Here is a 12,191-nt window from a genome sequence, read left to right on the forward strand (position 1 = left end):
TGGCCGGGACCTTCGCTCACGGTGCGCTAACCATTGCGCCACCGCTCCGCCGAATGGCTGCACGGCGGGTTTCGCGTCCCAATGTTTTGATTCGAAATTAATTCGTGGCTATAAAGCCACGTCGTGTAACCCTCCACCACCCGGCACAGCGAAGCTAATTAGATTGTCACGCAGTGCACAAAACAATGCGTGTTGTCGTCCTCGCACTCGGCACCTCCGATTAGTACGGTTGGCTACGTACGGTGCGAAAGAAGTTCAACGTACATAACGACGAGGCGTGGGTTGTGATTTACTTTTTCAGTTCAACTTCCCCAATTGCTCGCCCACGCACTCACCCACTCGCTCATTCATATCCACACCCGCCCATTTACCCACTCACTCGCCCACTCACCCACTCACTCATATCCACACTAGCCCACCCACTCATGCCCACCCACTCGCCCACTCACTCACCCACCCACTCACTCACCCACCCACTCACTCACCCACCCACACACCCACTCACTCACCCACTCACTCACCCACCCACCCACCCACTCATATCCACACTCGCCCACCCACTCGCTCGCTCGCTAAACGCAACCACTCACCCACCCGCTCACCCACCCGCTCACCCACCCGCTCACCCACCCGCTCACCCACCCGCTCACCCACCCGCTCACCCACCCGCTCACCCACCCGCTCACCGGTGAGTTGTAGTGCGATCCTCACAGCCTAATTTAGCAGCAATTGGAGACGAGAGACGTTTCGCTTGCAACTGCGTCAAGCATAATCAGGACACGGTCTGAGAAAGTCAGAGTAATAATCCCAGGAAGTCGGGGCCCGAGTTAATTCATGGGATTAAATAATTAATTAGGATTATTTTTGGGTTTATTAGAGCCTGATTAAACTGATGAATGTAAAATAATGACGCACTGGGCCGATCAAACACAGCGTTCCGTCGTGAGAAGTGTGTCGTGTGTGTCGTGTGTACATGCGCCTGTGTGGTGCTGGCCACCCACCCTATCGTGTACCGTGTCAGCCTTAATAGGGTGCTCGCTAACAGCACTTGCCCCAACAGTCTGTCGCCTATACGGGGGCTCTTTGTCTTTATTATAAATATATCATCCCCGAACATGTACATATATTGCATACGTTTATGTATATCTATGCGAGTGCATACGATGCACATTCATATAAGTGTGGACACGTGTGTTTGACATTATGCACGCATGTATGTACCTTCGTGTATGGGGGGCGGGAGTGTAGTGGTTAACTCATCGCACTACTTACCCGGCGGCCCGAGTTCGATTCCCGCTCACAGCCGAGATTGTTCAGGAATATCTGAACGTGTCCTGGTCGACACGACCTTAATGATATCCGATGTAAGACATTGGCACTGGGGAGACAAAGGCGATCGGGTTTGGTGCTGGCTACCCACCCCCTCGTGTGCCCTTCCGGCCTTCGTAAGTGATCGCTAACGGCACTTGCCCCAGCAGTCTGTTAAAGGCTTTACGGGTGATCTTTGTCTTTGTGTATACGTGTGGTTATATGTATGCATGTATATAGTTGTGTGTGTGTGTGCTAGTGTGCAGAGGTAGGTGTTGGATAACAGAACTTGCCTCAACAGTCTGCGCAAGCTATGAGGGTGATCTTTGTCTGTTGTGTGCACTTGGGAGCGGTGGCGCAGCGGTTGGCGCACTCCGTTCCGAACCGATGTTACGATACCCCTGAGTGTGAGCGCGTGGTTTGCAATCGCGAGTTTAAATCCTGGTTGATTGGATTGACTCGAGTCATCATCCCTCCTGGGGTCGATAAAGTGCCGAGCACTTCGTCGGACTCGTCCCCGCCACGGGAATGTGGAATTTCCACCAGCCGCTCAGGGCTGTAAACAGAAGACAAGCAACAACGCTAACGCCCATCTGAGCAGAGAATCACTTTGTGAGTAGCCGATAGCCCGGATTTACCCCCCCCCCCCCGCAAGCTCTTTATCGGCTTCATCATCACACTCCACGGGAGGCGAACTACTGGGGGGTTCACCGTTTATGGGGATCATCATCAATCGGGGGCATCCAATCAAAAATAATATAAATATTTGACTATTGTACTAAGTTTAACACGTAGACTTTCGCGACCAATATTATGTATTATTCATAATAAAGGTTTTTGGGTTCGATCGCGTAAGTATAAATGCGTCGTAAGCCTCCACCACCCGACACAGCCTGTGATGTTTGTTACCTAAACAAAACGCGCCAATTGGTTACTGCTTCAGCCCAGTAAATGTTGTGGATTTGCTCTCCAACACACCGGTGGGTTGAAGTTGTAAACTGATTGTCGCGTTGTTTACACGACAAACCTCGCTGTTTGTGTCGGGTGGTGGAGGGTGATGACACATACGCGATCAAACCCAACAACCTTTATTATGAATATTGTTAAAAGCGTAGCCTCGACTATGTATGTGCCGAATCTACACCTTCCTAGCCCTTTCAAAGACATTGATATATACTTTTCTTGAAGACGACCGCTTGTGTTGCGATAGAAACGTCGTAGTTTTTATTTTTTTGTTATTTTCTTGGAACCTATCTAACGTGACTTTACCGAAAGACCCAAGAATATACATCGGTATATCATTTCTATCGGTCTCGCACACACACGTGTGTGTGTGTGTGCAATGTGCATGCCACTCCACTGCTGGATTGGTTCAGAGGAGCCGTTGCGGCATATACTGGATTATAGAGTTCTGTAGTAATCGCAAGGTTGTGAGAATACCTTCATCCAGCAGTGGATTGGCAAAGGTCTGTACGTGTACGCATACGTGTGTGAATATATTTATGGAGAGTGTGGTAGTGGTGAGCGCACACGTGTGCGTGTCTGTACACGTGTGTGTGTGTGCGGGGAGCGGTAGTGTAGCGGTTAGCGCGCTGCGCTATGAACCTGGCAACCCGGGTTCGATTCCCGCTCACGGCTAACACCAGTGACGATTATCTGAACCGGTCCTGGGCCTCCCCTAGGTCGACTCAGCCCTAAATGAGTACCTGGTGCGGTGTGTAACATCGCCACTGGAGAGACAAAGGCGGTCGGGCGTGGTGCTGGCCACCCACCCCCTCGTGTACCGTGCCGGCCTTCATAGGTGCTCGCTAACAGCACTTGCCCCTACAGTCTGTTAAGGCTATACGGGGGATCTTTGTTTGTGTGCGTGGAGCGGTTAGCGCTACGAACCAGGCGAACCGAGTTCGATTCCCGTTCACGGCCAACATCAGCGGTGCGGATATCCGCGGTTATCCACTCGGACAACTGGCTGTGTGTACTCAACGTAGACGCTGGTGATACAAAGGCTGACGGGCCGTCGTCATGTCCCACTCGCCCCACTCGCTCACGTGCACACTTCATAAGCTGCTGGCTTAACAGCACTTGGCCCCCGCCAGATTTTTGTAGTAGGCTACACGGAGGACCTTTGTCTGTTGTGTGTATATATAGGCAGCTCACACGCACCCTCGTCTCGTAAGGTCAAACTCTCAGCCCCCTCCTCCACTTCACCCCCCCCCCCTTTTTACCCCCCCTTATACCCCTCCCCCCCTTTTACCCCACTTCCCCCCCCCCCTCCTTTTACTCCTCCCCTCCCCCTTTTTACCCCCCCCCCCACACCCCTCCCACCCGATGCTGGAAACTGGCCGCGAGACGAGCACGTGGTGTGGAGACCAGCAGTACCCCACCTGCTCCTGGGGGGCCCTGCAGGGGGTAGCAATGGGGGGGGGGGGGGGTGAGGAGGAGGGGGAGGGGTGAGGGTGGGTGGTGAGAATGTCGGTGTTGGGTGAGGAGGGTTGGGAACCATGAGTCGAAGAGAGACACGTTCGCGCACTCGGGCATTGCGTGGGTTAACCAACATAGACATCAAATAGACAAAGTCTCCCGTATAGCCTTCAGCAGTTTGTTGGCGGCAAGTGCAGTTGGTTGGTCAACAAGTCGCCCGGCCGTCTTTGTTTTCGCGCTGCGGATTGTGGGTACACCGCACCGGGTACTCGTTTAAGGCTGAGTCGACCTAAGGGAGGCCCAGAACCGGCTCGGATATACCTTACTCTTCTCGGTCGTGTGCTTTGTGCTAACCACTGCCCCACCGCTCCCCACATAGACACGCACAGACACGCACAGACACGCATAGACTGTGTGTATGTGTGAGTGGCCTCTAAGTACACCTAGCCTGGCACAAGCACTGTTGCAAATGTGTGCATTTGTGTAGTGTGTGTGTTTGTCTCTGGAGAGTGGTGGTGCAGCGGTTAGCGCACTACGGTATTAACCCATAGGTCGGTTCCCGCTTACAACCAACATCGGTGACGAATATCTGAACCGGTCCTGCGCCGCCTCTAGGTCGACTCAGCCTTAAAACGAGTACCTGGTGCGGTATGTGTGTAAACAACAGCCTGCTAAAGGCTATACGGAGAATCATTGTTTCGTGTGTGGTCTGGTTTTTAATGATTGCGTTCATGATGATGAATAATCAATCTTGGTGACGACGCTGATTAATCTATCGTGATGATCAAAAATAACCACGACGACTTGATTATAATAATAACGATGATGATCAAGGCACGGTGATGATGAGTGATGATCGATGCTTGAAAATGCCCCTCTCTGAACACGGTCCGCGACGCAACTCTGCTGCGCGATTCCCGATGGATTCCTCCATCTCCTGGCCACGAACATCACGATATGAATAGAACCTGGGCCACACGATTAGCTAACCTACAATAATGCTCCCTTCACATCATCACCCGTGCATTTCCTCTCTCGCTTCTCACGCCTCTGTCTCTCCGGGCGGGCAGGGTCGTATCGCTTGCAGCCAGACGCGACTGGTTTCGAATCCCGATTTGTACATCAACCTCTGTTGTGCAGAGTCAGATTGCGAGTGAGTGGAGTTTGTACGTTTTCCTCCGGCCTGTTCTTCAGTGTGAGCGAGTGACATTTTAAGTGAGATGAGCGAGTGACATTATAAGTGAGATTGCGAGTGACAGAGTGGAGTTTTGTACGTTCTCCCCATGCCTGTTGTTCAGAGTGTGAGCGAGTGACATTGTGAGTGAGATGAGCGAGTGACATTGTAAATGAGATTGCGAGTGAGTGAGTGGAGTTTTGTACGTTCTCCCCCCGCCTGTTGTACAGAGTGTGAGCGAGTAAGTGACATTGTGAGCGAGTAAGTGAGATTGTGAGCGAGTAGAGTCTGTTCTCTGCAATCCTCACAATGGTCATAAACCATTATTGAGCAAACATATCCAGCGAGTTTTGCAAATGCACCCAGATACATCGCCCTCCTATTGTGCCAAAAAACCGTCAGGATCCTCCTTACAATAAAAAAAAATGCCCCGAGACTCAATTTTTTACTCCCCCCCCCCCCCAACAGCGCCTGACAGTCTATTCCAAGATGCAAGATCACAGCAGGGAGCACCTCTCCACCGGCTCGAGGCTCCAGCTGGGCCAGCCTTGCTCCACTCAAGTCGAACTCCAGGACCGAGATCCGGGCGACTCGGACGGAGGAGCGGGGGAGGGCGGCGGGGGTGGCGACCGTGGCGGCAGCGGCGGTGGTGGATGTCCCGCAGAAGAGCCGAGGGAGACGGAATATCTCACCCCGCGATGCGTGCTGCTCACCTATTTCCACGGAGACATCGCCAGCGTGGTCGACGAACATTTCAGCCGAGCGCTCAGCTCGAGCGGAGGAGGCGGCGGTGGCGGTAGCAGCAGCAGCAGCGGCAGCAGCAGCAGCGGAGCGGGGAGCCCTCCCTTCAGTCCGGCGGCCGCCGCCGCTGGAGATGCCGCCGCTTCTTCGTCGGCCTCCAAGAGTCCGCAGGGCGGGTGGAAAGGTGAGTGTTGTGAGTGTTGTGTGTGTGTTGTATTCCGTTGTGTTGTCCGTGCGCTCCTCATCTCTCCCCGCCACTCACCTTGAACTCTCCCCTTTGTCCCTTACCTTTCCACCGGTCCTTTCTCCTTGCCCCACATTATATCACACGGGGTTTTCTTTACGTCGAACACACAACACATACGATTCGAACACAGTTGATATACCAGTCCAATATCACTTGATTGATCGATGTCAGCGTCACATCCCCCCCCACCTCCCGCTTCTCCCCCCCACCTCCCGCCTCTCCCCCCCACCTTTCTCCCCCCATCACCTCTCTCCCCCCCACCTCTCCCCCCCCCCCACCTCTCGCCCCCCCCCACCTCGCCCCCCCCCACCTCTCTCCCCCCCCACCCATCTCTCCCCCCCACCCATCTCTCCCCCCCACCCACCTCTCCCCCCCCACCCACCTCTCCCCCCCCCACCCACCTCTCCCCCCCCACCCACCTCTCCCCCCCACCCACCTCTCCCCCCCCCCACCCACCTGTCCCCCCCCACCTCTTTCCCACCCACCTCTCCCCCCCCACCCACCTCTTTCCCACCCACCTCCCCCCCCCCACCCACCTCTCCCCCCCCCCACCCACCTCTCCCCCCCCCCCCCACCTTCCCCCCCCACCTCTCCCCTGTGGGTGCAAATCGTGAACGTAAAGCCCTCTTGGTCAACCCACTGCTGGATGGAGGCCTGTCCATCCCGTGTCAGTTACGTGGGGCACAGTTGACCATATTTCACCACGCTGGTTCGATGTGGGCTTGAAGGGGAGGTGGCGCTCGACCACTGATGTTAGCTGTGCCACCAAATTCAGCTGGTCGGATTCAGAGCGTGGTGCTGCTAACCACTGCGCCACCGCTCCACTCCCCCCCATCATTGAGAATTAGCATCGCCATCAAGATTGATCATGTTTGATCAACATGATTAATCATTCTTATTAGCAAACACATCATCATCATCGACAATTTGTTAAATCATCGTGATCATCTTCCATTTAAATCGTTGTAACTATCGTCAATAGGAGTCTTATCATTTCCAATGCCATCATCATGATCAGCAGCAGACGTAATTGCATGTACAGCCGGTTTCTCCCGCTTGTGTAGCCAGGTTCATCGCGCAGCGCGCTAACCACTGCACCACCGCTCTCCCAATGTATACAGCGCAGAGGCTATAATTAGAGCTGAGCTCATATCCATTTACGACTCCGAGTCATGGGTGGAAATTCCACATTCCTATGGCCTGAGGAGGGGGTGGAAGGGGTGTTGGAGTGGAAAGGCGGGGGTGGGGTGAGGGGTTAGAGGGAGGGGAGTTTCGGGGAGATTGTCCCTCCAGAGAAAACCCCCACAAAGTGGTACTAATTTTATCGACCTCAAGGAGATGATAGGTCGGAATTTGACATTTTAAATAGTTATGACCAAGATCCAGGATGGTCATGTCTATGCGCCGCTTCTCGGTGGCAGCCCCAACAGTCTGGAACGATATCCCTCTGCACATTCGCAGCATCACCTCAATCGCCTCCTTCAAGAGACACTTAAAAACTCACCTCTACAACCACGTGCTTTCGAGCGACTCTGAGCTCGGCTCCGCGCCTCTGAGTTGCGGCCATTACGTCCGCAAATTTGCGCGCGTTATAAATTGAACTATTATTATTATTAGTGGTGCTCTGCTGCTACTGCTGCTGATTAAACTGTAACGGTTGTCAGCCCGAGATACCCGGTAGAGCCTTTGCCGGGTCTCAAGACTCCACCTCGGGAGGGTGCTGCTACGAGCACGCTCAGAAACGAGGGTATACTATCAGAATCAGAATATTGATCTATACTGGAGGGGGAGGAAATCCCATGAGCTATAAAGCTCACTTCTTCACGGATGTCCAGTAAGGGCGTACGGGTGCAGAACGTTACAACAACAAACACAATAAGCAACAAACACGATAGGAGTGCAAAGTATAGGAAAATGTAAACAAATAACTTCTAAAACATATATTAATTAACTTATCATTCATTAATTCAATCTATGGCCATCTCACTCACAATGCCACTTCGGAGAGATGATCCTCCCCAAGGTGGGATGCGTTCATGCCGGAGGTGGTTTGATCGAGAGAAAACGGCTCGCTGATGAGTCCCGTTGATTACCGAAAACGGCTCGCTGATGAAGTACCGTTTATTACCGAAGCTATGTGATTTGAGTACGATTGATTGCGATATTATACTCGTTGGTTCTTTCGGTAAATTCACATATGTAGAAAAATAATAATAATAGTGACTTTAATAACGTGACTTTACCGAAAGAAACAAAGAGTATGGATTCCTGCAGTCACGAAAGCTTGAAATCAAGATTGATTGTTATTTTGTTACGTTCAAATAGCACGCCGCTTTCGAGATCCACCGCTGGACGATGAAGGCAGGACGTGGCGGTGGACAGGATGGCGTGGGTCTCGCAGCGGGTTCAGAATTCGCTCGCCACTGAATTATTATTATTGGCCGTGGCCGGGAATTGAACTCGGTTGGGCGAGGTTCGCGGAGCAATATATCAACCACTACGTGATTGTGGTTGTGATTTTACGCTCGCACCTGCGATTGTGATTATGATTGTGATTGTAGTTGTGTACTCCGTAGGCAGCTAACCGTGCTAATCGGAGGTGTTATGTGGTTCTGATGTGGTCGTGAATGTAGTTGTGACTGGTGGTTACAATAGTGGTTGTGATTTTTGTTCGCGGTTGTGAAGAATGTGGCTGTGATTGTGTCTCTTGTTCTCATCGTGGTTGTGGCTGTGGTGGTTGTGGCCGTGGTGGTTGTTGTTATACTTCTGCCAGCTCTCGTGAGCCTTCGAACTTTCTTCTGCTGCTGCCCGAACGCATTTTTCCTCTTCTTTCTGCATGCACTGCTGCTTCTATTTCTCCTGCTGCTGCTGCTGTTTCTAGCAACCTTCCACTACGTTTGCTGCTGCTGACAATACCCCCCTCCCCTCCACCCCCCCCCCCCCCCCCCCCCCCCCCCACAGAGGGCACATCACCCATGAGCTCCCGAAACTTCCCCCCCTCCTTCTGGAGCGGGGACGCACGGCCCGGAGTTCCCGGCCTCTGCGGCCGCGGCGGCCGCGGCGGCGGCGGCGGCGGCAGCGGCCGCGGCCGCCTTCGCCCAGCACGAGTCGCCCTCCCCTTACGGAGCCGGCGGCGGTCACCCTCACCACCACCCTCACCACCACCCTCACCACCACCCCCATCACCACCCTCACCACCACCCCCATCACCACCCGGCGGGTCCCGCCGAGTCGGGCTGGCACTACCACCTGCCCGGCGGCGCCGGGGCTGGGGCGGCAGGAGCGGGGGCAGCCGGAGCCCCCTACGGGCGTACCCCGGGGGCGGTCCACGACCTCTACTCGACCCACGCGCACTACAGCTCGCTGCTTGTCCCGGCAGCCGTCCGTGTCCCGCAGGGAGAGCTGGGAAAACACGAGTCGCCCGCCACGCAGCAGCAGCAGCATCACCCGCATCACCACCACCACCCGCACCACCACCCGCATCACCACCCGCATCACCACCACGCGTGGTCAGGACCCTTTCCTGCCGGGGTGGACGTGACGCAAGGGCTCGGCGTAGACACAGGTGAGGGGGAGGTTGGATGTCGTCGCTGGCCCGTAGATAGATGTGGTTAATGCTGTGACTGTGTGTGCGTCTGTCTTTAAAGGGGGGTTTGGTGGGGGAAGGGGGGGTTTGGGGGTGTGGGGGGGAGTGTTGGGGGGGGGGGGGTGTCACGACAGCTCTCGCAGAGATGGTCCGAAACGAAGGCATCTTGAGTGTCAAGTCGTGTTTACTAGCAGGGACTCAGCCCTGAGAAATGCAAGCCACCTTGGTCGAAGGATTTCCCAAAAGTTGGAGATAAAACCAGCCGGAGAAGGATTTAGCGTGTGGCCAAGGAGCCCCCCCCCCCCCCCCCCACGTCATCCTCACCCCCCTCCACTTCCCTTCTGATGACCTCATCGTAAACATTCTGAGTTAAATTCCTGGACAGGGTTTGATTATATGTGTTCGTTCTGCCACCCCACAGGTCTGCAACACCCGGACAAGAGCAAAGATCTCTTTTGGTTTTGAGTCGTGATGTCCACGGACAGGATGACGAGGACACGAACCGAGCAACCAACTGTCAACAACCCCTCAACCACCCACCTACTCACTCAACCACCCACATAACCAACCACTCGTCCACCCATTCATATCATCTACCTGATCACTATTACAACCAACCATGCACCCAGCCACTCAACCACCCATCCACCGAACCAGCAAACCACACGTCAACCCAACCACGCACCCAACCACAAATTCAACCAATCGCCCACTCGCCCAACCAGTGAGTCAACCAACTACACATCCACCCACCCACCCACGCAATCACTCGCACAACCAGTCAGCCCACTAACCAACCCCACCGTCACGCTTGTCTACACACGGGTATTGATGTTGCCGTCTCCCCCCAGTTCGCCTTCGGGTGACGAGATGACGTTGCGCCGGCAGGGATGGCACGTGGAGTGATGAGCGCGTGGCGTGATGCGGCGAGAGAGCAAGAGAGAGAGAGATGAAGGCAGAGGCAGAGACGGGTAGAGAGAGAAAGAGCGGGCGAGATAAACTCTTGCACGAGGTTATCGCCTGCAGCTGAATGTCTCTTTGGCAGTGACATCCAGCGACTTGGTCATTATCGTTACGAGCGTCGGGACAGAGGGGGGCCTTGCCCCCCCCCCCTGGTGGCCAAAGCTACGCGTTGGCGGAGGGGGGGGGGGCTTGACAACCACCGTGCGTTATGTTTTCAACGACAGTGTAAAAAAAACAACGCTTATTTAAAACGCGGTTTGAATTTTTTTTCATGAAAATGCTTTCATCTTTCATTTACGTTCCACGTTTTTATTTGTATTTAATTGGAGGGGCACCGTTTGGCTTGCGCACATTGCGAGGCAAATCAAATATTGGGGTCCCCTCCCCTACCTGACCGATTGACGCACCCCCCGCACCCCCCCAGCTGATAATGTGGTCACTACGTCCACTGGCGTCAGTCCATGAGTCCGAGGAGAGCGGCATGGGGGGGGGGGTGCAGGTCTCGGGGTAACTCGCACCGTGTGGACCCCCCCCCCCCGCCGACGCCTTCAAACTAAACCAGACGTATGACATCTGACACCGTGCCGTCGAAGCGCGGCCCATACCCCCCCCCACCCAATGGCGCGGGGCCCGGGGCGGTCGCTTCCGATTCGCTGTACCACATCGGGGCGGCTCTTGCCGAAGCTCGTTAGCGAACACATTCAGCCGATGGAGTTTATATACGACGGCCAATCCGAGCGGGTCCATTGCATTACCCACCCTCCCACCACCCCACCCCCCACTATTCATCTCAAATGGATATCGCAATGATTCGCTGCTTATTGGCCACGCGTGGTAGAGCAATCGGAGGCGCGTAACAGGTCACCCGCACCACCTCGTGTGGTTACCTACCACGACGGGGGGGGTGGGGGGGGTACGACACAGGGACACACGTGATATTTGTTAAACGTGATCCCCGTTAAAGATCGCAACAGCAACGACGAAAAGAAGAGTCCACTTATTGTGAACTCGACACAACAGGTAGTAATAATAATAATAATTACGATCTGGTAATGACCGTGGCTCTTGTTTGAGTGTCTCGGGAAGTCGACGCGCAGGACGCAACCCCTCGGCTTCGTCACCCTCCTTCCACTCCACCCCGCCCCTCCGCCCCCCTCCAGAACTCTGGCCCCGTGAGTGGCCCCTTGACCACAACCCCTGGGGGGGGGCGATGACCGCTACCCCTTTGGGCATTTCCCAACCGAGGCTCAAGTCCCCCCCCCACCGCCCGTTTAGCTCGCTCGATCTCAATGGGCTGGCTCGCACACGGCCGAAAAATAGACGACGCGTATCAGGAGGTGTGTACACGTGTATATGTATCGTGGTGCCGCGCTATTACTGGAAGATGCGTATACGGCATCTGGTTTGTGTGTGTGTGTGCGTGCGTGTATGTGGCGTGCGAATGTTTAAAGGGAGATGCAAACTCAAAAGTCAACCAGCTTTTTTGCCTTGTGTAGTCTCACACACACACGCACGCACGCGCGCGCGCGTGCAAGGGTTCGAATCCGGAGTGGTTCAATCGGGGTTCTCAAGGGTAGCGAGTTGGTCGCAGCCCGGTCACCAATGATCGCACAAATGTTGTTGTGCGGTTTCTGGTTTTTGTTGTTGTTGTTGTCTCCACTGACTTTCGCAAAAGCCTCCAGCTTGCCCGATTTGGCCGAGCACGTGCGCAGAAGGAGCAACCGCGCTCCGTGCGTGAATACAGAGAAGGG

At 54.6% G+C, this 12,191-nt stretch overlaps 1 pseudogene; it reads left to right on the forward strand.

Moving 5' to 3' along the window:
- Positions 1 to 10,109, forward strand: part of LOC133353913 (transcription cofactor vestigial-like protein 2) — a 29,040-nt pseudogene extending 18,931 nt beyond the window's left edge.
- The last annotated feature ends 2,082 nt before the right edge of the window (positions 10,110 to 12,191 follow it).

The sequence above is a fragment of the Lethenteron reissneri genome, chromosome 6 (genome assembly GCF_015708825.2).
Source record: "Lethenteron reissneri isolate LAM-NWPU_2019-01 chromosome 6, ASM1570882v1, whole genome shotgun sequence".
Taxonomy (NCBI): domain Eukaryota; kingdom Metazoa; phylum Chordata; class Hyperoartia; order Petromyzontiformes; family Petromyzontidae; genus Lethenteron; species Lethenteron reissneri.